This window comes from Grammomys surdaster, unplaced genomic scaffold (assembly GCF_004785775.1).
Source record: "Grammomys surdaster isolate TR1022 unplaced genomic scaffold, NIH_TR_1.0 190, whole genome shotgun sequence".
In the NCBI taxonomy this organism is placed as follows: domain Eukaryota; kingdom Metazoa; phylum Chordata; class Mammalia; order Rodentia; family Muridae; genus Grammomys; species Grammomys surdaster.
In genome coordinates this window covers 6,904,230-6,928,751 of record NW_021604635.1, presented here as the reverse complement: position 1 = coordinate 6,928,751, position 24,522 = coordinate 6,904,230, and the positions used below count along the sequence as shown (strand labels likewise).

At 37.7% G+C, this 24,522-nt stretch overlaps 1 protein-coding gene across 3 annotated transcripts in view; it reads left to right on the top strand.

The window, feature by feature from the left end:
• The window catches only part of Hs3st5 (heparan sulfate-glucosamine 3-sulfotransferase 5), a 275,974-nt gene that overhangs the window by 148,498 nt on the left and 102,954 nt on the right, over positions 1-24,522 (top strand). For 2 of the 3 annotated variants that reach the window (XM_028769015.1, XM_028769014.1), the window contains one exon: positions 17,868-17,972. The exons of the other annotated variant lie outside the window; for it this stretch is intronic. The gene's annotated coding sequence lies outside the window, so the exon portion shown is untranslated. The remainder of the gene's footprint in view (positions 1-17,867; positions 17,973-24,522) is intronic. 3 annotated transcript variants of the gene reach the window in all.

Below are 24,522 nucleotides of genomic sequence, written 5' to 3'. Positions count from 1 at the left end.
TGCCTCTGCCTCTGCCTCTGCCTCTGCCTCTGCCTCTGCCTCTGCCTGCTTCTCCCTCCCTCATCTCTCCAATATACATAGCCTGGGAATTTACCAAATCCTTAGGTTTAATTTCTTTTTGATTAATAACTAAGGCTTTAAGTCATTTCTCTCATCTTGCATTTTACTACATGAGCAGTAACAATGATCCAAGCTATTGCGCACATACTTTTGTTAGAAATCATCCCAATTTTTGTACAGCAACCTATAGTCTTGGCAACAATCTGGGCTGTTTGAAGGTTTCTATAGGACCTCTTTGATCAACAATGCAATTAGATATAACATAATCCCTGAACTGCAAGCTTCATTTGATGACAAAAAATGGCCAACTGAAACTCTGTCTCTTCCATTACTTGGTGATTTTATTTAGATTGCCTTCATATATGTATTTATTTTAAGAAGATTCTACTGTATTAGGTTTCTATACTAGTCTTCAAATTCACCCTAATTTTAGCTTTCTCTCCCTATATTCTCTCCCTGTCTTCCTCTTTACTGTCCTTCCCCACTTGATCCTCCTATTCTAGTACCCCCATCCACCCATAACTATCTATTCTATTTCCCTTTTCTAGAGAGATATATCTACTCCACCTCAGTCCCTTACTCTAAACCTAACTTCTGTGTATCTTTAGATTGTATCTTGTTTACTATTGACCTAATAGCTAATATCCACATATAAGCAAATACATACCATATGTGTCTTTCTGGGTCTGGGTTACCCCACTCAGGATGATGTTTTCTAGTTCCATCCATTTACCTGAGAATTTCATGATGTTGTTTTTTCTCATCACTTGAGTAATATTCCATTGTGCAAATGTCCCACATTTTCTTTATGCATTCTTCTGTTGAGGAACACCTGAGTTGTTTCCAATTTCTGACTATTATGAATAGACCAGCAGTGAACAAAGTTGAGCAAGTGTTTAGGCTTAAATTTTTTTTAATCTATTTTATTTAGGGTTCTTGACTACTTCAACCTCCCTTCTAATCCACTGACTAGAAGCTAGGGAGAAATATGGTTAATAGGAAAAGGGGTTTATGGACCTGCTTAGAAGTAATTCTTTGGGACAATTCCACTCTTAACTGTCAGCATACCAGCAGTCAAGTCTAATAGCAAACAGAAAATCAGTAACAGTGACTAGATCAGGCAAAAACGGCAAGACTGCTGAATCAACTTGAGTCAGTGTAAGTTGCAAGAATTAGCTGGAATACCACAAGAAGTTCTTTTGCATATATCTCGCTATGAAGACCAGCGGAGACCAACAAAGACCAGTGATGTTTACACAGATTCACAATGCAAGAGCATTGTCTGTGGGGTTCTAGTTATACTCTTTCCAAGCATCAAATGCTCTCTCAAGTGTCCACTCCAGCAAAACAATACGTGCCCTCTCTCATGTCTGCTTCAGTAAAACATCATCTCACAGGAGAGCTTCCAGAAAAACATCACATGACACAACTGAGTTTCCAAAGAAACCAGAAATTTTCACTTCATAAATGTCTCTGTGGTAGGACAAAGCACCCTTTGTGTATGTGCCCAAGAGTGGTATAGCTGGATCTTAAGTTAGACAAATTCTCATCTTCCTGAGAAACTTCCGCATTGATTTCCATAGTGGGTGTATCACTTTGCATTCCCATCCAACAATGGATGAATGTCCCTCTATTCTACATTCTTACTAGAATGAATGGTTATTTCTTTTATTTAGTGCTTTTATGGGATTCTTGAATGTGTGGATGTGGGTTTGCCTTTATGTCTGCTTTTATTTTATCTTATTATATTTTATTTTATTTTTATTCCATAGAAGCCTGTTTGCTTTTTAATGAGAGACAAAAAAGAGGGTGGCTCCAGATGGAAGGAGAGATGGAGAGGAGCTGAAGTCAGTGAGAATAGAAGGAGGAGAAACTGTAAGCAGAATGTATTATGTGAGAAAAAATCTATTTTTTTAATAAAAGGGGAAAAATCTTCCCAGCTAATTATTAAATGTCATTGCTTGAAAATTTTGTCTTGTACAAAAATACTTGACCATGACCACAATTAAGACATCTTCTTTGCCACCTTATAGTATTACTTGTTCTCTGTGATCCAGGGATGAGTTTCTCGTTTCCATCTTCTATCTTGTCAGAATATTCCTTTCCATTCATATTTTTGCCACCGGTCTGCATTTCTATATTCTTTGATAAGATGGAGGCTTTTCTACATTTCTCTATTCTCCCCTGCTGATCCCTAATGGAGATCACCTTTAAAAATTCTGTGATGACAATCTTAGCTTTTCATAGTATTTCAAAATAAATGACTGTATACACATACACACATACACACACACACACACACACACACACACACTCTAGCTCATGTAATTACACAGAGAGAAAAGTCACAATGTAGACAAGTTAGAAAACCATGGAAGCTAAAAGTTTGATTTCAAGGTGAGTCCAAATAACTCAGAGCCCGGGGAGATGATCAGAGTAAGTGTACAAGAGAGAATCAGTGCCCTGCTCAAGCATACAGGCTGAAAACAAACATATCTTCACTTCCATATTTTTTTTCTCTTCGTGGAGGTCAATATCCTTTACGAAGCTGATCTAATAAAATGCTAAACTCATTTGGAAATACCCTAAGAGATACATTAAGGAATAATGTTTAATGTGGGAACCTTGTGGCCCAGTTATGATGACTAAAAAAAAAAAAAAGTAGTCACTACATGAAGAATAATGGCAGGACGCTACCTGGAGTGTGCTGCTTAATAATGGCAAAGTTTAGTTGCTGTAATCATAGGAAAGATAATGTTCATCTTGAATAACCTCTCCTGTCTTCTTTTCTCATGAAGGCTCATTTTCTGAGTCTAGTATAAGAATAGCCACTTAGAATCCCAAATTGGGCAAACCTCTAAGGACTTTAGGAGCTCATTTAATTTTATGTTATCCTCTCCTTTCAAAGACAAGAAAACTCAGTTCCAGAGGTTAAGTAATCTTTTCAATTCTCAGAGCTCCTTAATGCCAGAGGCAAAGCAGTAACTCACATCTCCAGTGCCAGACCTAGGACATTTCATTATCATTTTCCCATACAGGTTGGCCTTTTAAGAAAAACTTAAAAATAATTAAATTAGACTAGTTATCATAGTTTTTCCAGCAACAGGAAACTTTAATGATGAAAGAAATATTGCAAATAATTACTTTTTTAGTCATTTAGTAAAAATATCTGTTATACACTGTTTTACTGAAATTATGCATATTGTCTAAATGTGTGCCTATTAGCTTAGGGATGTCCAAGTAATTTATATTTTATACTCATAAATAATGTGAAATTTAACAATAATAACTTGTTATATAATTTCCAAGAAGATCCTATAGATACTGTAATGTAGATGACATACATGCTTCAAATTTGTTTTAAATGGTGGCCTTGCATTTACAATCTTATTTATATGTTAAGAGTTCTATAAAATAAAGTTCACTATTTTACTTTAAGATGTAAAGCAAATAAAGCACATTTTAAAAACCTCTCCACAATAGGAACAATGGAGCAACACATACCCATAAACACACACATATACACACTCAGAGACATACACAAACATTCTCAGCAGAGTTGCAGATAGGAAAATACCATATGAATAGTTATATGTATAAGTATATGTTAGAGACACTTCAATATTACATAGTATCTATAAAACTTCTCCTTGGGAAATGTATATCAAAGATTCAGTGGACAGAGAAAAGCAATAATTTTATGGATGTATTACCTGAATTTCAAATGCTTTCCAAGTCACATGGGTAAAAATGTTTGTGCCTATGATTCTAAGTCTGGGCTCATCCATGCAGTGCTGATTCTGGTCGATAATGGGCTGACTAAGATGAATTTTCTGAAAAAATCTAGCAACTCTGAAAGATTTCCATAGGACAAAAGCCTATCAGCAGAGTGGCTTGTCTACAGAGAGTTCTAACAGTGCTTCCAATCCAATACATATTGGACCTAGATATGCAAATTAATCCTCAAAACCATTAAAGTTGAAACACTTGAGGTGGCAAAGAATTGTTTCTTCAAATGTGTCAGTGAGTCAGGTGATCTGAGAAGTGTGATAAATTGTGTTGTTACATCAGGTATACACTGAATTAAAAAATCATATGTCAAAGTGCTGCATCTCACAGAGTGACTGTTTCTGGAGACTGAAATTTTACAAGATAATTTAGGTAGAGAAGGCACAAGAGGGAGGCAAAAAAAACTGAGGAGCAGGAGAGAGGAGTGGAGAGAGGAGGGAAGGGATGAGAGGGAGGGAAGGAAATGAGAGAAGAGGGCTTGAAGAGGGAGACCTACTTATGAACCTAAACCAAGGTACCCTAAGAATAGCTGGGAGTCTGTAAGTGAAGAAGAGAATGGTCATCAGGAATTGACCATGCTGGCATCCTGATCTAGACCTTTCCAACCCCCAAGGAAACAAGAAAAAGAAAAAAAGAGTTACCAAATACATGACAATACACGATGGCAACTCCCACTGACTAAGAAATTCTGAGAAAGATGCACTGGTGAGACTGATGGATGGAAGCAAGGCTTGCAAACCAGAACTCTAAACTCAGGGAGGGAAGGGGGTCTGGGTGAGGACTGGGTCAAAATCTAAGAACATTCTTTCACTGTGGCTAGAGCAGGTTTACTAAGCAAGATCAAGCCAGTATTTAGCATAACAGGAATTATGTTTTTTCTACCTTCTACAAATTACTAGGCTTTACTATATTACTTAATTCTCCATCCTAATTAGAATACTACCAGTCCCAAAATGGAGATGGCAATGCCTCCGTTGTATAGAGTTTCTGTTTATATGTTATATGTTTACTATTTGGCACATGCTAACATCTCAGTGAACCAATGATTATCAGTAGTGGCCAAAGCTAGTGAATATGGGGTCTGAACTGTACTCATTTGTTCATACCCCAAATACAGTGATATACTTCAATAAATAAAAAGGAAAACAAATAAGTAAACAAACAATTTCTTTCACTGAGCTTTCATCCATAATATATGAAGCTCCTATGAAGAACTATAAGTCAACAGGCTCCCAGGCATGTCCACACTCAATGTCCAAGCCATGGTCTAAGTCACTCACTGAGCTCCTGGTATGGAGTTGACAAATACTTGTCACATACTTAGTTAAAAAAAGGGGGGGGTTCTTTTTCAAAAGTGCAAAAAAGATTCTTGTTGGATACAGCATTTTGCAAGAAGGTATCAACCAACTTTATTCTCTAAAGGCCTCTCTTTATCTTCTTTAAAAAGCCCAAGAGCTTAGGGCTGGAGAAAGAGCTCCACAGTTGAGAGCACTGGCTGTTCTTCCACAGAGCTTGGGTTTCATTCACCAGTCACATGGTGTCTCACGAAGGTCTTCAATACCAGGAAATGTAACAGTCTCTTCTGAACTGCTAGGATACTGCGCACATATGGTGCAAAGAAGTACAGGAAAAGCATCCGTACACATGGAATAAATAATCATTTTGAAAGACAAATCTTATGTAAAAACCAAAATTATTAGCACACAAGAAGTGCTTCTTGATATATTGTTCTCCCATATTTTTTCCTAAGCCTTATCTTTCAAAGATTTCATCTTGAGTATGGTGAAGAGGATCTTAAAATGCATTGAAGAGCTGGTAAGAAGGTTAAGCAAGATTAGGACCCTTGCTGCCAAACCTTAAAAACCCATGTCAGATCCCCAGACCTCATATGGTAGAAAGATAGGACTCCCACAAGTTATTTTCTGATCTCCGCACATATGCTGTGGTATGTATGTGTGAACACACAGATACACGTATACACAGAGATGTGATAAAAATTACAGAAAGGAAAGTAAACATTCACCGTGACTCGTTTGTGCCACAGGCTTGCCCTCTCTGTGTTCCTGGAAGCATATGCTGGGTAGCTTCAGAACCCTCTAATAGCGGTAAGAGTGTGACGCTAATCCTGGACAGATGATGGAACCAAAGTACCAATATCACCAAAGTCCAACTTGTTGAATCAATGAACTGTATTAGGGTTACAGAAGTATAGATGAGGGGTAACTTACAAAAACAGAAATGGCTCAAAACCATCTGTATCACCAAAGCCCAGCCACCGTGGATGACAATTCACAAAAGCAGGAAACCTGGAGCACACTGAACAGCCTGTAAGCTGTCAACAGACTGTAAGATGCCCTTTCTCAGTAGTCAGTTGGTCTGATCCTCTCCAGGCCGTTTAGCTGGCCTTAGTCTCTCCTAGGCAGTTTAACTTCTCTTGGCTTCTTTCAGGTTGCGCAGTTGAAGTTTTTTCCAAGCATCTCCTCCTCCTCCTCCTCCTCCTCCTCTTCTGCCGGGAGGTTCTGTCATTCTAATTTGCCTTCTTCACCTTGTTCTCACCTTCTCCATCTTCCTCCTCCTCCCTCCCTTCCTTCTTTCCTTCCTCTCTTACTCCCCCTTTTCAGTTTGTCTTCACTAAAAGTATCTCAGCTTGTCTTATCTGAAAATGACTCTCTGAAGTCTTACCTGATTATACACTTTTGGAGACAGAGGAGCCTCAGGAATCTGGACAGTTTCAGGGATTTCCTAAAGCTATTTGAGTTATCTGCTTCAGTTTTATGGAGCTTCCCAATGTTTTAATGTCTGAAGAAACTGCTTTTACCACAGGAGGAAGGGAGTTCTTCTGATGCCTCTTGCCGTCATTCATTTTCTCTCCTGACTTTGGGGGCAAATTAAAATGCCAAATCCTCCCTGCATAAGAAATTAGGGAGATTTTGTTTTATTTCATGACGATTTTCTTTGTTTATGGCATTCATCACTCTTATCAGCCATGTGCAAGGTTAGTTAGTACATAGATTTTGATGGCTCTGTCTGCCAAGTCCGTGAGTATAAACTTCCAAAATAAATACCAAATTGGAGACAAGCATGCATATTGCACACACTTTAAAAATGTTCCACTTTTAGGAATATACCACTTTTCATGGCCTAAAAATCCATTCACAAATGGATATCTCTATAGGAAATGTAGTAAAGTAAATTGGTCTTTTTTTTGGTTTTACAGCTAAACCTCATTTTCCATTGTTGTTTTGGGGAAACCTACATTCATGCATATAAAATCTAAAATCAAAATAACTATGTCAGGCATTTGTACTACCTGACTACCATTGTATACTTGAATAAATTTTTTAAAGTAAGAGTAAATATTTTTTCAAAGTATTAATGAATAAGTAATTATGGTAAATAGATTACTGCTACAGACATTGCTGAAGTTAGAGGCCAACTAGACTTATTCCATTTTTTTTTTCTTATTTGGAACAAGGCTTTGCATGTCCTTTTGGCTAGCTACAGACAAGCACCATTTCAGTTTTATGTTTATCCCATGGATCATGGCAAATATAAGTTCTCAATTTGCTGCTTTAGATGCATGTTTATAATTTCAAATGGCAAATAAGCACAACCTTTCAAGTATCAAGCAGGTCTTAGCAAAGAGAGATTCCTTTTACAACAGAAGCTCTCTCAGGACTTTGCTGGCACAGTAAGTTCTAGACACATGGATCTGAGTTAAGACCTCCTTGGTGTTTGTTTTGTTCTTAAGACCCTAGGAAGATACTAACAGAGCTATAAATGTGGTTACAACACAGTGAAAGCTTCTGCCCCACTCCTTTGAAGGTAGACTATTGGTAACTTTAGCTAAGCTTCATTTGGCTCTGCATCAGTGGCTAAAGAATGCTTAAACCTCCTGGAGACTTACTTGAGTACTACACATGCTTTAGAAATGCTCCAATTTTAGGAATCTCTGAATGACTCTAATACCTCATCACTATGTGTTCATAGATTAATTCTGAACTATGAAGAATTCAAGAAGGAAAATATCTGGATATCAGGACATGTGTTTCTAGTTATTTCTCATGTCATTCTTTCACATAAAAATGTAAACAAGATTATGATACACACACCTGTTTCCTTGAATATGATACATGTGTGGTACTCCATGGTCTGGAACCAAAGGTGTGAGGATGGAAACTGGACATTGGATAGAAAAGCACATGCCAAGTTTCAAGATCTCTGGAAAGAACGTAGGTTGCACCAACTGCTACAAATGAGACGCTGTCACTGGACTGCAGAATATGGAGTGGTTTGGGAACAGAATTCGCAACTCTGTAGGCATGAGAGACTCATCTGGGAAGCCAAGACTTCTTAAAAATACCTATCATGTAAGTGAAGAATGAAGAAAAGAACTGGTACATAAGATACAAAAATGGGTTTAAAATGAATGTTATAAATAGGCATTCCAGTGCTTTTTAAAAACCCTATATATGTTCGAAAATTCTATCTTTCCTTGCTTTGGGGCTTGGCATGGGGTGAGGGGAGCTATTTCATCTTGTGCCTTAAGTAGACATATGGTGATGACTTTGGTGCTGATCTAACTCACTTCATCTTCTCCCCTGTGGAGTCTGATTGAATGTTGTCTATACCTGTAAGTAAACGTGCCTCTCTACAAAATGCTCTGTGTGAATGGAAAGCAGCATTATCTCTCAAAACTGTTCTCTTGCTTCTGATTGAAGATAAAAATAAAAACTATATTTTTTCACATGACACATGAGGCTTTCTCTTACAAAGTCACTAATGCACATGCTCAACAGCATTTGCTGTCTTTCTTGAATAAGTCCTTCCTGAAACACGGCCCTTCCCACTTTGACATTACTCTATGGTTTCACTCAGATAGGGAAGGTCTTCCCTGCTGTTACCAGCCTCAGGAGTGTGTCCTGTGTCCAGACACACTCACTTAAACTTTGTCTTGGCTTTTGTCTCCCTGCTAAACTTCCAAATTTATTTCTTTTTTTGTTGAAACAATAATATTTGTTCAATATTTGACATTTGGATATTCAATTCAATAACTAAAACAAGGAAGAAAGGTCTATTATATTCTAGGCTCAAACTCACAGAGATCTTCCAGTCTTTGCCTCTCAAGTGCTAGGATCAAAGGCTTGAACCACAAACTTCCAAATTAAATGTCCTTACTGGTTTTTAAAAAAGAAAAAAGAAAAGAAGTCTTTCCTCAGGGGCCAGGTTGCAATCATGGATCATTTATGTATAACGTGACAGTTGGGAGACATTTAAAATGACTGTGACAGGTGTTTTCACATTGTTTCTGCTGATCTGGTAAGAGATGTATTACCAGAAAAAGTATGGAAACCTCAGATTCCACAGAGTCCATTTGTAATGAGAATTGCTGTCAAGAACATTTGGAAAGGAAGGGTGGTTGGACAATCCTTTAGAAGAAAGTATAGTTCAATAAAGCAAAGGCAGCTTCTCAGTGGGAGCTACATACTCTGCTTAACCCATTCACCGTAACTCTTCGCATTATGCTCCAGACCACATGATGGCCCCAGGAAGCCTAGAAAAGGACAAATGCAAACAGGCCTCTGTGTGTGCCTGGGAAAATATTCTGATGTGTTTCAAAACAGAAGGATTGCTTAAGACACAAACACCGAAGAAAAAAACAAACAAATAAATAAATAAATAAATAAAAAACAATAATAAAAAGCCAAAAAGAAAACCCATCTCCCCTATATACAGCAGTCCATCCATGCAGCATCAATCTAGAAAGCTAAGAGCAGTTCTGTTAAGTAATTTATGTGTGGATAAAAAGGTTGTTTTTAAATTATTTTATGCCATAGAGGATAGCATTCCATAACCTCACTGTAATTTTAATCTTGACTTAAGGAAAACACTTCTGAGGTGAGTTTAAAAGTAAGGGTTGTACTAACCTCCTTCAACTATTGGCCACCCATCCCCCCCCCCATGTCTCACACAGCCACCTCCAAGGGGCTTGGTCCACCCTCCTCCTCAGCTAAGGCATCTGTGAAACGTAGAAGCTGTTAGGCTATGATGTTACTTTGGTCCTGTTTACTAATGTTTTCTGTACTTCAGAGGGGGTCTGCAGAGGTCAGCTAATGCAATCCCACTCTGACTGCTTATTTGAATTTTGGATGCCCTGAACTGATCTCCTGAATTTGTCATGGTCATAATTTCGTTATCCACAGCTGCCTCATTAGATTTGAGACCCTTTCAAGAGAATATCAATTACTATGGCTCCTCATCTGGTAACAGTGCATACAACTATCTATTCTCCGGTTCCACTTCCTTGACATAGTACTATATGCACATTTTCTAGTCATAGGTCTCATGGAAACATTCTCAGACTACAATGACTTGACCATTTAAAAGAAGAACTTCAGCAACTTCAGGTGTTGACTTTCATTTCGGTAGTTTTTTCTGGTCCTTTTAGTCTGCCCTGTGGTCTCCACTGTGTATGTTGAACTCAAACCCAAGCACGGTGTTTTATGGTAATAGCCCTCATGCTCAGATCATCCCACTTGAGCTATTAATTGAAGAAGGGTGTGGCTATGAAATTGCACATGGACTAAAATGTAAAACATATTGCTAGCTAAATGAAATGGACAAATGGAAATGTTAACATGTAAAAGCCAAAGTAATCTACCTCTTAATGTGGTTATATTTAGCCATCTGTACTATCATTGAAAAGGGAAGAACCATAAAAATGCATCTCATTCATAAACCCTCCTTCCAATGCTTCATTAGTCCTCAAAACAAAGTTTTTTGAAATAACTCAAAAGCAGTTATAAACAATATAGGAAAGATCAAAATCATCAGCTATCATGGAGCTTGTTGAAGATGTGTCCTTGAAAAGAAGCAATTGTGTCATCGTATTATAGGAACTTTGATAGACAAGAATTGAATGGTGAAGATCTACAAAAGGAACACTAGGTGAAAAAATGGACAGAGAAATCTTTCTGAAAGCAAGTGGCATCCAGCTGCCACCAAACAAGTGAAAAGCCATCTGTGGATCAGCTGACTGATCTTGGTGGAGAAAGAGCCTAGCACGGTCAAGAAGTGAGAGGAAGCATGGCATCTGGATGAGCAGGGACAGATGCCATGCAGATAGATGTGGCTGGGACATAATCAGGATGTCCATTCTATAGGTTCACCAAAGGAGGACACAGGAGGGACATTTGGAGTGATAGACCCTGTGAGTGTTGGTTTGGGGTACTTGTGAGGTTCCTTCTGGGGCTTTTAGTAGGAATGAGTAGAGGACAATGTATAGTTTAGTAGATAGCTGTATTTAAGAGGTAGCTGAAATTCCTGATTCCCTGGATGTTTTACTAGAAATATCTTTGACTTATTTTTTTCTACTCATTCATCATTCATTCATTCATTCATGCCTATGGCTCTCTTTCTCAACAAATATCAGAATTTTGTGCTTAAAAATTGTTTGGCTGGTGAGGTGACTTTGCCCCTCTTGTTGCTCACCTCTAATTTCTCTATACTTTTTCAAACATAAGTTGATGTAATTGAAAATGTCATAGCTTGCCCTAAAGTACATCACAGAAAACAAAACGGGCTATAGAACCACATTAAAAGAGTCGCCTCTATGGTGCTTTAAATCCCCGGGCTTGTCAAAAGTTGTTCAAACATTGCTTGCTGTCTTTGAATATAAAATGTAGGCAGACATGTACTAATATATCAAAAAAAATGACACTTTGTCAAAGAGAGCTTTCATGGGAGAATGTTCTGAATGAAATGTTTTATTTTAAAAAGAATCCGACCTGTTTAACATTCCAAAGCAAACACAGAAGACTACAAAATGCCTGATCTCACTGCTGGTCACCACAGTCAGCTTTGTCTACACTTTACTAGGTTTTGTTAGACTCCAAAACCCTGTCTCCGCAAAGAATTACCAGTTTTATTTCATGATAACACTAATTTGATGTTAAATAAAACTAGCCCTGGCTCTCTTCCAAATGGACTTTCTTCAGACTTGCTAACACTTGCAATAGCATGGTGAGGATACTGTTGTCTACCAGTGGGCTCTATAATGTTATAAAAAGTGACCACACCTTTATCTGTTAGGAACATCCGTTGCAGCCAACATCACTGACTCTCCATGAAGTACAGAATTAAAATCTCCACCTGTGCTCTCCAGAAGTGTTCTGTTCTAGTCGTTTAAAAATCGTATAGTCTCTGGTAAGATGGTAGCCAGAAAAGACTGGGAGGATGGATGGTAAAGACCTTAGCAAGATTAATAAAACAGGTATGCCTGCATGTCAGTCTCGTGTCCTCAGAGGTCCCCTGTTGCAGTTCCTCTGTTATGGTTCCAATGCTCTGAATCTCCTAAAGATATCCAGAGTTAAGATAATGTCTGATATTTGAAATGTTAAGCTGAAAATCAATAGTTTACTGTCACTGACCTCAACAGAATAAGCTCTCCTCTACTTAGGAGGGTAATTTCTACCTGCTATCCACATTCTATGCAAAGAACAGGCCCAGGTAGGAAGCAGAGGGAACAAAGGGAAGCAACAGAAATGGATGGTGTCTGAGATCTTTGAGATTCAGTTGAGTTCAAAAATACCCTGCAATGCCACAGAACAGTCCAAGTGACAAAGATTTCAGCCACTTGACTGCTGCCTGCTCTCAATTAACATCCCCCAAAGTGTTATTGGTAGAGGTATGGATTGTGCAAAGGCCTTAACTACTTCCATAGAAGGATGAGAACAAATTTTCCTACCCTCAGCTATAAAAACTCAGGTTTTAGTAAAATATTAGAAAATTCTATGGAAACTGGCAGGAAGAGGCATATGTCTCACTTTTCAGTTGCTGGGATAAAAATTACTGTGACTAAATGCAACTCAGAGAAGAAAGCTTTTATTTTGGCTTACTGTTCCTGGGGAGTACAAGTCCATCATGGCAGGGGAATCCCAGCAGCAAGCAGCAGGGATGGAGGCAGGCTCAGGAAGCTCTGAGATCACATTTTTAACTGCAAACCCAAAGTAGGGAGAGCAAACTAGATGTGGAATGTGACCATGATTAAACTCTCAAAGCCAGCTGCAGGGAATGCACTTCCTGCACCAAGGCTGAACGTAACAAAGCTTGTATATCATCCCCAAAACAGCGCCACCAAGTGCAAACCAAGGGTTCACAAATGTGAGCCTACAGGGGACATTTCTCCTTCAAACCACCACAGTCCAGTCCCTTTATCAGAATTTTAAAGAGAATGTAAAGCTTTTAAATTATTGAAATTCTTAAATGAGTTTGTTTTATATAATTATATTATCATGAAATCTTGGGGACAAGGAAAGGTTATGACTTTAAGTGATGTGTTTGTGGGTGAAATTTGACTTAGGGTAGTCTTGGGATGGCATTCCTTGATGGTTGTCAACTTGAAACCTGGAAAAAGGAATTTCAACTGAGATCACTCTATGGACACGTCTGTGTGGCATCTTATTGATTACCGAATGACGTGGGAATGCCCAGCCTACAGGGTCCTGGAGGCTCTAAGAAAAGAAGTTAAGTGTGGTTCTGGAAGCCAGCCAGTAGGCAATACTCCTCCACAGTCTCTTCTTCAGTCCCTGCGTCCAGGTTCAGTTGAATCCGTTTTGGACTGTAACCTGTGAGCTGAAATAAACTTATTCGTCTGCAACTTGTTTTTGATCAGTGTATTATAATGACAATAGCAATTGAATTAAAACAAGAGAATACTAAGAATATTGTAATATCAAACCTTAGTTGTTAATACTCAAAACAAATTTGCTACCTTTAATCTTCTTTAACTTACAATATCATAGCAAATGAGAAACATTTTTCAGTAGAGGAGGCTGCAAACATGAAAGAGGTGGTGATGTTAGTTCTTAGGACCCTAAGATTGAGAGTGCTTGACAAGCCCTTTGAAGTAGAGCCTGGGGCCAGTAAACTCTGGAGTGAGATTTTGACTCCTTCCTCCACGCCTTACTGATTTCTAAAGGTAAAAGGAATGCCTTGGCACCTCCAAGCTTTGACGCTTTGACCCATCATCTAGAAAATAGTCCTAATATGACCTCATTACGTATTTAACTCAGTGCTCTAGTCATATTCAGAACCTAACACACAGTACCAAGAGCCATAACAGCCAAGTGCACACGGCTTTACAGATTTTTATTCTCAACTCAGTAGTAACTGTGGTTGAGCGCAGCAGGAAACCCCTTCCAGCTGGCTCCTGGGGTGCTTAGATGATTCTCACAGTTTATTGACAAGAAAACTTGTCCTGCCTAATGGCTTACATACTCCTACTTCCCCAGTATGTGATCATGCTGTTTGTTTACATAACTTAAATTCAAAATTTGTTCAAGCTCACACTAGAAAAAGTCCCAGTGTGGATAAGGGAAAGAAGGCACAAAGTCCCAGGCCTGGCCAAGTAGCTATTTGCAATTGATAAATGCCAGCAGATGTTGAATCAGTTTTCTTCAATGGAGTGATACCACATATATTAACTACACTCCAGGGAAGGCCCTATAAAAAAATAATGTTCCTGAAACTACTTTCTGGTTACACTGCTCTTATGAATCATTTGCTAAGGCCAGCATGTCCTCCTCAATGTATTAAGACCAAATTAATTTCTAAAGCTGACAGCCTTTTAATAGTTGGCATAGTTTTCTTTGTAGTCATAGACTGCCTACAGTGTTATAGTATATATGCTAAATAGTGCATCAAGGTCATGCCAGCATTTGACTCTCTTACACAATAGCTGTGCTGACGATCCCCAGTCACAGCTAATGAAAATGTGAGTGAACACAGATGAAATCAACAAAGGATACAGATTGATTCTGAACCATTCACTATTACATTTCATAGCCTTTCTTTGAATGTTCCTATAAACTAATGAGTTTCAAAATGGCTGACACGGTAGCAACAAACTTTAGCCAATTGTGTGTAAGTTTCACATCTTTAGATATCTAAGTAACCATTTCAGTTAAATACAAGGCATAGACAACTAATCACTAAAGGCAGAATCAATAATTTCAGGTTTATTGTTCAGAAGCTATGGGCACCACTTGTCTGATGAGTTTTTTCTCTACTGAGTAAATGGTTTAAGGTGTCTCTTCAATGTGACATCCAGTAAATGATAGTCTTTGCAGGGTCATGGCGGCCAAATCGTATGTTGAACCTGAATGAAGACATATGTTTACTGGAGACTTCGATGTAAACTTTCATTTTCTACTTGCTAATGTGCTTACAATTGAAAATTTATTTTCATCCCATTATAGTTAAGAAAAATTTCAGTAATAAAACCACTTAATATTACAAAAAGAAAATGGATACATTTTGCTAAAAGTGTGAGTGTCCGTATATACATTTATAGAAAGAGTTCTGAATAAAAATATTAAAATAATTTAGATTTAATTTCTTAAAGAAAATTTGTTTACAGTTGAAGAATAATGAGGAATAGCACACACCAAAAAAACCTCACTTAATTTAATAAAATATAGGCATACATTGCTCTAACGTTATGTTTGAGAAGCTATATAAATATATCTATATGTAGTTATTTCTACTCTGCTAGTTCTTAACGATGCAATTTAGCAACCATCTAGCATAAACTAACAATAAATGCTATAGTGCAGAACATAGTGACTGGAATTTCAGAACTTGAGTCGAGGTAGAAAGACTATTATTTTGAGGCTAGTCAGTCTGAACTACATAGAAAGATCTAGCTTTGCAGCATCAAAGACAGGTTGTGAATTAAGTAAATATATTCATGGAATTTATGAAATATCCTTGAAAGAACTTTCTTTTATCTAATATATGTGTGTCATGTGTACATGTGAGTGCAGGCGCACATGTCCTATGATATGTGTGTAGAAGCAAGGGGACAACTTGTCATGTTTGTCCTCACCTTCTTCCTTGTTTGAGACAGGGTCACTTTGTGATGCATTGCTGTGTACTCAGGGCTGACTGACCTGTGAGTTCCTGGAGATGCTCTTGTCTCTGCCTCCCATGCAACTGTGTCCAGGGTATGCAAATTGCAGAGATCCAACCCAGGTCCTCACGTCTACACAGCATATGCTTTCATCTCAACCATTGTCTCAGCCCAGGGCTAGCTTTCAAAGTCACACACTTTATTTACCAATTGCCTTCTCCAATGTCCAGTAGGAATAACTGATGAATTTGGTATGCATCCACTCACATCTTCTATGGCAGAATTCTTCTTCCTTCTGCTCCCTGATGCTTTTCTGTATTCTAGAATTAGAACAGACCTTGAACACCAAAGAGAGTAGGGCACCCACGAATTGAGAGAAGGTGACTTTACAATGGATTAACTTGCTTTCTTGCTTGAACTGACTACCTGCAATCACTGATTGTCACATTTATCTTTTGTTGTAAAACTGAACTAATTGATGATGTTGCCCTCCGGGGATCAGCTCACGAGGCAACGAATGTTGAGAGCCCTCTTCAGTTTAGCATTTTAATTATTCATAATTATAATTATTTCTGTTTATCTGAGATCTTTGAAAAATAATTCTAGCTTATTAAACAAAATGAGAAGCTGAGTAGCTGGAGTTTTGTTTTGTTACTTGCTGAGGTCAGCAGGCCTGGTAGCATGCCAAGTTCTCACAAGCACCAAGACTAGTTTTCTGTCTATTGAGTAGGCAGAGCAGACATGTGAAATGCCCCAAAGTAACTGAGTTCACCTTTTCTTCATAGATTTCTTTAGAATTCTAGCCTCCACTGAGATTGTGTGGCAGAAGGTTGAAAAGAACTCAAGTAGAATTGTCAATCATTTATGACAATGTATTAATCAGTAAATAAATTCTATAAGTTCCATTGATAATATTATTCAAGTATGTAGTTTGTTTTCTTAGACCATTGGATTTTCTTAAAACAACCTATGTATTTAACTGTAGGCTCCTATTGTCAATTGCAACCTGCTAGGAGAAGGAAGGACAGTATTCTCTAAGAGTGTAGCCAGGTAAGCTGACCACCCTCGAATAGAAGACCACACATACAAAAATTTGGGTAGTCTAAGTTTGTCTTTAAGGATATTTTGTAAAAATAGGGCACAAAGTTGGATAGATAGAGAAAGGAGCCTGGATCTGGGAAGAGTAGAGGGAACAGGAAGTAAGTATGAACAATATATGTTATAAGAAGCTCACAATTAATTGAATAAAAACAATCAAAAAGAATTTATAAATGGTGTGTGTGTGTGTGTGTGTGTGTGTGTGTGTGTGTGTGTCTGGATGTGTGTTTGCTTTGTATTTCAAATATATGTGAATGTGCATATCATGTATTCAAATGAAGATGGGTTTGGGGGCCACTTTGGATCTTAGTGTTCACTATTATTTATCTATGTTAGTTATAATGATGTGTTAATTTTGTACAATGTATAGGGCATGCAGGCTCAAAGTAGTAACCAGATATGATAGTTGTCACCCTCAGAAGGTTGTTCAAGTATAGTCTAAGCCATATATGTCTTTTTTGCAGTCTCTCTCATACAACACTTTAGTCTTAAATTCAAACGTTCACTACGTTAGCTAGAAAATTCCTCAGTCTCCTGGTAGCCTGTAGCCAAAGGTAAGAGTGATTGATATGGAGAGTCATCTGTGCTCACAAAAAGGTCATCATAGACATGCAGGAAATGTAGCATTTTTTAAAGAGAATACATTTAGCCATGCTCAGTCAAAGCCTCAGACTCCAGATAAGAAACTTAGTTCCCCTTAAGGAGATTATTTGGAGTGCATGTGGATGTCTCCCATGTTTAACCCCACCACCTGATCAAGTAGAATGAGTGGTCATATATTGTATTCTAGGGTTAAACTGCACATTGTGATTTATGGCTCTTATCAATAAATTGTTTTATAAAAAAAGAACTAGAATGACCATGGCAGAAATGTCTATCATCAAGAGTATGTCTCTTTCCACAAATATGTGTGTGTGCTTGTGTGTGTGTGTGTGTGTGTGTGTTTAAACACAGCTATTAAGGAAAAGGATTTAAAAATCTAACTGTAATATTCATTTTCATTTTCCAGGTGCTCACAAGGAGGAAGAGGACAACTAGAAGGTGAGGCGAAGCCATGAGACAACCACGAGCCAGATAGTCCTCTCTGGAGTAACTGAGGTGTGTCTGAATGTAGGTATGTGTATGGAGGTCCTCCCTCTAACCTTCTTAACTTCCAACCACATATGGTCATCCACACCTGCTGCCTCACCAACACTCTGAAGGCACCTCAGCATTTGCTTGCCTGCACACAGAAGCATCTATTCAGAACCTCTCAATGGGTTTTGAACATGAGGTCTTCCCTGGTCTTTTGAGCTTTTAAAACATTCTACAATATAATTGCCAATCTCCTCCCACTCTCTAATTTCAATATTCCCATTTCTACCTTGCTGAACCCTATCATTATTTATTTGACTATAGAAAACCTTTGTCTTTGATGTCTGAACTAGCTAAAATACACTCCCAAATAACTCTTTGCTTGTCTTTAGAGAAGGTGAACAGATTAAGAACAGATAAATTTGAAAGATGTTTGATCACTTACTCAGACAATTTCTATTTGGTGGACCATGTTAAGGATATATGATAAAACATTCTAGTCTTTAATTTTCTCATTTCCAAGAGTGGGGATAAGAAGAGTATTGCTATGATTTCATCACTATGACAGATACTAGACATAAGCAACTTCAAAAAGAAAGTTTGATTTTGGGTCACATTCTCAGTGATCATGGGCCATGGTCAGTTGGCTCCATGTTTCCGAGCATGTGGAGACTACTATGGCAGAAGGGCTTGGTGAGGAAACATTTAGAAGCTCATGGCAGGCAGAAAATAAAGTATGGGAGGATGGGTCCAGGATAAGATGAATCCTTTAAAGATACATTTTCACTACCTACTTTCTCCAGCTTGTCTCTACTTTTTACTCTTTAACATGTTCCAACAATTATATCATACCTTAACCCACTGAAGGATTCAGTCTTGGTTGAGTGAAAATTTATATAATTTATTCACTTCAAAGTGATGAGACCTACCTACTGAGAGCAAGCCTCAGCACAGTCTTGAGGGGACACACTCTACTAAGAGAAATAAAAGACAAATGCTATGCATATTGTTGGATTACTCCCAAGACTAAATAAGGTAAAATAGGGAGAAAGATTTAAAGTAGAATGGCCAAATAGCTGTGAGTTAGAGAAACATAAATACTGATGGGGTTAAGAAGTTTACAAATTATTCAAACTCATGGGAGGCAGTGGTCAAGATATAAACACAAGATATGGTAAAAGAAAACGAAGACAAAAATATTGAAACAGCACACTGTGTATAGATTCTGGGAGCAGACATAGTAACGGGCCAGTACCAGTGCTGATTCAATGCTATGCAGTTATCAGTGCTTAAATGTCAAATATCTACAATATTTAGTGGAGTTTTGTCTGATAATTCATGTTTTAAAATGCAACTACATGGCCATAATCAATAAACTGAGAACTGGCCAAAGTATCATTGGTCTGATATGGCAAGAATTCAGCAGCAGACACAAAAAGTAGACTTTTATTACAGTGAGAGAAATCCAAGTATACTTCAGTGATGCTGAATGGGAAAAGTTAGCAGTCCTGACTGATCTCTGACTTGCTATTTTTATTGTATTTTGTGTAAAAAAAAAAAAGTCTTTTATGAAACAGGTGACATGTTCATAAGTTTGTGACCTTCCCATGACAAATCGTGGAAAAACAGATCTTCCTTTGAGTTCCACTTAAAAGCCCATGAGAGAAGGCTATCAAAATCACAATACTAATGACACTATAACAAGATGAGGCCTTTTAAAGGGAGTGACCTCCCTGTGTTCTGACTCACTAAATCCTCCTAGTACCTTAGCTCCTTGTAGAACAGGAAGAACTCAACTGCAACTTCAAGGATGCTTAACCACAGACTTGTATTTTTTAAGTGTAATGAGAAATATCTGCAGGTGTTTTCATTCCTCTGCATCTCGCTCAGTGTTTAACCAATCTAAATCAATGGGTTAAAAAATGGAACTCAAGACTATTGCATGTGGAGTCTCATTTAAGGACTGGTTGTTTGGCAAACTATCCATTTGAAACTTCATGAGTAATACGACCTGTAAACACATAGTTTTAGTATTACATGTATACCACCCAGCATGCCTGGAACACCCTGAGATCTTTTACTGTGTTAGTCTGGGTTTTGACCTTATAGATACTGTTGGAAAGTGAATATATTTACTGAATTTTTAAGTACAAGCTTTAATTATTCTGATACTAAAAACATCTCAATCTCGGAAAACTGGGAGGTGCTTTCTGTTTCTTAGCACTTAATTGCATTCCTACTGAATTAAGATAATAGCGCATTAAACTCAGCACGCGGCATAAAGATTTAATGTAGGTTTAAGAGAGTCACCATTGTTTCTTTGTACTCTTTTGTTTGTCCATTGTTTCAGATGCCAGCTACTAGATTGTTTTACAAAGCCATATTTTAGCCTGCATGAGAACAGGTAACCTCAAGTATACCTTCACCAGTATCTTAGTAATTAAAGAGAAATGAGAAAAGCATCTTTATGTGTCCACTGTAAAAGCCTGCCCAGAGGAGGCTCTGCTTCTGAGATCTACTGCTAAGAGGGAGAGTCTGCGATCAATTGTTCAATCCCATCTGTCCAATTCTGACTGTCAAGTATTTCTAAAAATATAAGCTTATGATGGCAGCAATGCATCTGAGGTCCTAAATAGCCTCCTTTGGAGGGGGCATTGATCATTACTGTCACTAAGCATCTTGATGAAAGGACGGGATGCAAGGATAATGATTACAGAAAGATGACAGCAAGGGACTAATTGTGGCATATTGGGGGATGTAGTCCCCAGTTACAAAGTGTTTTGTAAACTGTATCTATACAAATGCTATCCCCCTTTTAAAAAGTAAGATGTTTATAATGCCAGTTTATGGTACTACTGCAAAGTAGTAAGACACAATGGAAAAAAGTTTCTGTCTTTTGCTTAGTGTTCCTAAGCATATGTTCTTCTACGCACAATAGGACATCATTGTGTGAAAATACTCAGGCTTTATGTTTGCTACTCATGGGGTTCCTGTTTTGTGTTTGTTTTAGTGGGGTTTCTATTGCTGTGGTAAAACACCAGGACCAAAATCAACTTGGGGGGTGTTATTTCATCTTACATCTCTCAAGTCATATTCCTTGTTGAGAGATATCAGGGCAGGAACTTAAGACAAGAACCTGGAAGAAATAATTGAAGCAGAGGCTATGGAGGAGTGCTGCTGACTGACTTGCACCTTATGAGTTTCTCAGCTTGCTTTCTTATAAAATCTAAGACCTTAGGGATTGTACCACCCACAGTGAAATGATCCCTCACACCTCAATTATCAATCAAGACAAGGCACCAGAGGCTTACTTATAGGCAAGACTGGAGGGGAGAGTCATTTCCTCAATTGATGACTTTCGCTATAGAAAGCTGACATGAAACTAGCAAGCACAATGCTGGGCACTTATAAATGTTTTCTGATTCTTGGTGTGTGTGTGTGTGTGTTCAATTACGGCATGAAGATAGTTCACCATATTAGGCACCTAGGGAAATTGAGGCTTAGGTAGTTTAATAAATAATAAGATAATAAATACTAAAGCCAACACACACCTATCTAACTCTAGTAGTACCCTTGCACTTTAACTTTTAGGTAAGTTGAGTGGTAATGAGTGAGAAGAGACATAACCAAAACAAAAACAGTAATTAATAATAGCTATCATTTATTAATATGCCAGGTGCTGATTTCCACAGAGATTTAAATCTTATCATCCTAATAACTCAAAGAGGTCCATTCATCTTATTTTTTCCAGATGAATTCGAAGTTCATATGAGTCTTGTTTGCCTTAGAGAATATTGAGGTTTAAGGACATTGAATTATGGATACAAGAAAATATACCTAGAAAAGAATAGCTCTGATGGCAATCAGCTCTTGCTGATCTATACCAGTTATTCTGTCTGTTATAGAATATTTTGATCTAAATAAAGTCTTCAGACTAAGTCAGTCTTACCTTTTCTTCTTAATCTATTCCTTCAATGATTTCAGCTTTATTCCTTCATTGATTTCAGCTTTATTCAGAAGTGAATGAGTTTTGTGGTAACAGGAAACTATCACAAAGTTGCTGTTTATTCAATTACTATACACTAGTTTTTGTTGATTTTAATGCTGCCCATATTTACGCCAAAGTTAGATTTTAAGTTTACATATCCATGGGCTCAGCTTGTCCTTCGTCATGTAGAGTTTCACAAATAACCAAAACCATAAAATAAAGTTTCTTAAACTCAGGGAAACTGGCTCACAGGTATAAACTGTCATCCTGAAACATCTGAAGTTACAATGTGACATAACTCAGTGACTCCCATCCTGACCATACAAGATACCTAGGCAGCCCTCTGCATTCATTCATTCATTTCACAAGTGTCTAATGGCTGCCGCTGTTTCCTGACTCCATGCTGGGGTCATTGGTAGATAATGAGAACACAAAAAACCCTGCCTTTCAAGAGCTATGAAAATTAATTAGTGAACAATCACATGACACAAAATTCTGTAATAGTACAATAGTGAAAGAAATTAAAGTTTAATAACAAGCAACAAAACAAGCAAAGTACTCCAAGTTCCTGACTAGGAGGGCTTTGGGTTGACAAGGTTTACAAGTCCTCTCCTACATCTGAAAAGAGCCTGAAGACACAGGCCAGAGAGGTTCTTTTAGATGTTGGGAGACAACAAAAGCCTTGTCCTTAAGTTCTGTGCAGGGAAACTTCAGAAAACACATCTGGAAGGGGAAATGAAGTCAGACATCCACAGCCTTTATTCTCCCTAAAGACTCTGGCCTTTGGCCCCCATGTGATGGCAGTTATTGAAAATTTTTGAGCAGAGGGGTGGTGTAATTAAAGTAATGCTTTTAAAAAGATTAATTTGGCAAGATAAGGCAGGATGGATTGGTAGAAAGAGAACAGAACAACAAAGCTGCCATAATAATTCAGGTCTAAGGTGATGAGGTTCTGAATAGAAGTGGCAATAGGAACAGAATGAAAGAAATAAATAGGCAGGATGGCACAAAGGAAGATCAGCAGCCCTGTGACTAGCTAGGAAGTACATTCTGTGTGGGGACTTGTAGTCTTTACAATGTATATATGGTTACTGAAACATTATTTATAGTAATCAAAATAGGAAGTTCTACCTTGAAAGATACCTTAATTCAATGCATCATTTATTTTGGCAAAATATTCAGTTAAATTTCTGCATTTTAAGAGAAAATGAATACTCATAAAACTGGCTGATATGAGAAGTTAGCCTTTATTCTAGCACAATATCCTTGAATAATTAGAGTTGCAGGATGCCAGAAATTAGATGAACAAAGAAAACTAACCTAAATAGTGATATTTCATTTACATCCAAATTCCTGCTTTTTTAGTTTAACTGTTATATTTTCTACCAATTGAGTTTTTAAAATTATGAATTAAAAGTAGAGTAGCCTATCTTTATAAATGCATCAATATGGTATTCTACCCAAGAAGAGGGTTTCACAATACCTTCTCCAGGTTAATTCAATTGCTTTCACGATGGCTCAGTGTGACATTTATTTTACTTGTACAGATGGGAAGCAAGAATCCTAGGACAGGCAAATCAATGGCTTAGTTGAGGTAGTGAGGATTCAGGCATCTAGCTTTTTCTTCCAAGCCTCGTAGATCACATGGATAAAATAGAGTAGAAAGCTCAGATTATTAGCTCTAGTTGTTTGTGTTCAGGAGAAAGGTTGTCAGGTCAATGGAACTTTCCTTGAGACCTACACACAGGCAGAAAGCCAGTGTCACTTAGGTACTGTTTTAAATGCATCAGGTAAAGCAAATTGTACCTCCTAGTATTAATTCATTTCCCACTTAACATTGTTAAAATATTTATGATTATAATAAAAATGCTAACATATTGTTATCCATTTTCTCCGGCTTTGATATAAAAGCATGTGTCTATTCTCTCAGAAAGAGGAATGTTGTCAAAGTTTGATGGTAATTTATGTCGTCAGTCCATTAAGTTGATTTTATGGCAACCAACACAACTATTGTCCATTTATGAGAAACCTGAGGACCACTCTAGGTCTCCACAAAGGCCGTTTCATACCTGCCCTTTCGTGCAGCTGACCTTGAGGGGAGTTGAGTTTGGTAATTTATGGCAAACACCATCTAGGAAGACCCATTTGCAAGATTTGCTGTCAGTTAGTGCTAAATGATCAGTGCTGAGTCCTGAGACAATCACAAGCCCCTGACAGAGCAATCCTATAAAAAATATTGCCCACCCACCCAGGTGTCTTTTCCAATTATCTGGAGTAGAAATTAATATTTTTAAAAGCTGCTAGTTTTTGAAAGGTTATTACAATTTATTCCAGCAGTTTCTTTTGCACATTATGATGAATTAGTTTATTACACCATTATTTTCCATGTCAGCTTTTTAGAAGATTGAACATAATGTAGAAACATTAGCGTGAATGGCAAACATACTATTTTATAGCTGAGTCATATATTTCTTCGAGAAAAATGTGCTCAGTTTTTAATAACGGGTAATTTTATGTTTATGCTCCCTAATGCGGTTGTCAGATGTTATTTATTTCTGTTTGGTAAGAACTAGAGAAGTTTCTTTTAAAATGTTAATGGTGG